This window comes from Lathyrus oleraceus, chromosome 5 (assembly GCF_024323335.1).
Source record: "Lathyrus oleraceus cultivar Zhongwan6 chromosome 5, CAAS_Psat_ZW6_1.0, whole genome shotgun sequence".
NCBI lineage: Eukaryota > Viridiplantae > Streptophyta > Magnoliopsida > Fabales > Fabaceae > Lathyrus > Lathyrus oleraceus.
Window position 1 is genome coordinate 122,927,834 of NC_066583.1, and position 2,787 is coordinate 122,930,620.

The following is a 2,787-nucleotide window of genomic DNA, read 5'->3' on the forward strand; positions in this document are numbered from 1 at the left end:
CCTGAGTAACCGTCTAGATAGCAGAAATGAGAATGTTTTGCTAATCGTTCTAACATTTGGTCAATGAATGGTAAAGGGAAATGATCTTTTCGGGTTGCTTTGTTTAGTTTCCTATAGTCAATGCACATTCTCCATCCCGATTCGATTCGTTTAGTTATAGTTTCTCCTTTTTCGTTTTCAATAACTGTTATACCTCCTTTCTTCGGTACTACGTGTACCGGACTAACCCATTTGCTATCAGATATAGGATATATGATACCTGCCTCTAATAACTTGGTTACTTCCTTCTTCACTACCTCACTCAGGATCGGGTTTAGTCTCCTCTGATGTTCCCTAGAAGTTTTACAGTCTTCTTCTAGCATGATGCGGTGCATACAAATAGAAGGACTTATTCCTTTAAGGTCGGTGATGTTGTATCCTAGTGCGGTTGGATATTTTCTTAAGATATGCAGGAGTTTTTTGGTTTCGAGTTTTCCTAGGTCTGCATTAACTATCACTGGTCGTTCAAGTTCTAAGTCAAGGAATTCATATCTCAGATTTTTGGGAAGTGTTTTCAGGTCTAGGGTTGGTTTCTTAAGGCATTGCGTAGGGTCCGATGTTATTGCTAAACATTGGTTGAGTTTGTCTTCTATACTATAGTCAGACAATTTATCATTCTCTAACTCTGTTTCTTTTATGCACTCATCGATGATATCCATGAAGTAACATGTATCTTCTATTGCAGGTGCTTTCAAAAATTTGGAAGAATGAACTCAATTTTCTCTTCTCCTACTTCGAAAGTGAGTCGTCCTCATTTTACGTCTATGATTGCACCGGCAGTTGCTAAGAATGGTCTTCCCAGTATAATGGGTGTAACTTCATCTTCTCTAATGTCCATAATTATAAAATCGGTTGGAATGTAGAATTGACCTATGCGCACGGGAACGTTTTCAAGAATTCCTACAGGATATCTAACGGAACGATCTGCTAGTTGCACAAACATTTTAGTTGGTCTTAATTCTCCCATTTCCAGTTTCTTGCATATGGATAAAGGCATAACACTAATACCGGCTCCTAAATCGCATAAGGCTTTATCTATGACAAATTTTCCTATGTGACAGGGTATAGAGAAACTACCCGGATCTTTAAGTTTAGGAGGCATATTCTGGATTATAGTGCTACATTCAGCAGTGAGTGTAACAGTTTCGCTATCTTCAAGTTTCCTTTTATTAGAAAGAATTTCTTTTAAGAACTTAGCATATGAGGGCATCTGCGTAATAGCTTCTGTAAACGGAATTGTGACGTTTAATTGTTTTAGTAGGTCAACAAATTTTTTAAATTGGCCCGCATCTTTGGTTTTAATAAGCCTTTGAGGGTAAGGGATAGGTGGTTTATAAGGCGGTGGAGGTACATAAGGTTCTGTCTTTTCTACGGTTTCCTTATTACTCTCTTCCTTTTCCTTAGGTTTACTTTCTTCCTCAGTTGACTTTTTAGAGTTTTGGTTCTCAGTTCTTGGATCTACTGGTCCTTCCACTTCCGTTCCACTTCTTAGTATGATTGCATGAGCGTGGCTTTTCGGGTTAGGTTGGGGCTGTCCAGGAAATGTACCAGTTGGGGCAGCAGTAGGCGCTTGTTGTTGAGCTACTTGTGATATTTGTGTTTCCAGCATTTTGTTATGGGTAGCCAGGGCATCTACTTTACTTGCTAGTTGTTTGATTTGTTCACTAGTGTGTATATTCTGGTTTAAGAAATCTTTATTGGTTTGCTGTTGAGAAGCTATAAAGTTCTCCATCATGACCTCTAAGTTGGATTTCCTAGGAACATTATTGTTAGGTGTAGATGGGGTCGGCTTTTGATATCCCGGAGGTATAGCTGGGGCTTGATTTGGAGCTTGTCCTGGTGCGTATAAAGCATTATTACTCTTATATGAAAAATTTGGATGATTCTTCCGGTTTGAGTTATAGGTGTGCGAGTAGGGATTTCCTTGAGCATAATTCACTTGTTCTGCTTGGATTCCTGTTAGGAGTTGACAATCAGCAGGAGTGTGACCTTGGATTCCACAGACTTCGCAGCTTTGAGTTGCGGCAACTACGGTGGTTGGAGGTGATACATTTAAGCTTTCAATTTTCTGGGCCAGAGCATCCATTTTTGCACTAACATGATCAATGCTACTTATCTCGTACATGCCACTTTTCGTCGGAGGTTTCTCCACCATTGCTCGGTCGCTTTCCCATTGATAATGATTTTGGGCCATGCTTTCGATAAGTTGATAAGCATCGGCGTAAGGTTTAGCCATAAGTGCACCACCTGCGGTGGCGTCTATTGTTAACCTTGTGTTGTATAAGAGACCATTATAGAAGGTGTGAATTACTAACCAGTCCTCTAAACCATGGTGTGGACAAAGTCTCATCATGTCTTTGTATCTTTCCCATGCTTCGAAAAGAGACTCGTTATCTTTCTGTTTAAATCCATTTATCTGGGCTCTCAACATAGCTGTTTTGCTCGGAGGAAAATATCGGGCAAGGAAGACTTTCTTCAACTCGTTCCATGTGGTAACTGAGTTGGAAGGAAGAGACTGAAGCCATCTTCTAGCTTTATCTCTTAACGAGAAAGGAAAAAGACGAAGTAGAATTGCCTCTGAAGTGACACCTTTAGCTTTAACAGTATCAGCGTATTGGACAAATACGGATAAATGAAGGTTTGGATCCTCGATAGGATTTCCAAAGAATTGATTCTGTTGCACTGCTTGCAATAGTGAAGGTTTAAGTTCGAAGTTGTTTGCTTCGATTGCGGGTGGAGCAATACTCG

The 2,787-nt window shown here is 40.0% G+C and overlaps 1 non-coding gene across 1 annotated transcript; it reads left to right on the plus strand.

Annotated features, from left to right (window-relative positions):
• The first annotated feature begins 2,363 nt into the window (after nt 1-2,363).
• Nucleotides 2,364-2,470, plus strand: LOC127088474 (small nucleolar RNA R71). The gene has a single exon (XR_007790308.1). It is a non-coding gene; the product is annotated as a small nucleolar RNA R71 (small nucleolar RNA).
• The last annotated feature ends 317 nt before the right edge of the window (nt 2,471-2,787 follow it).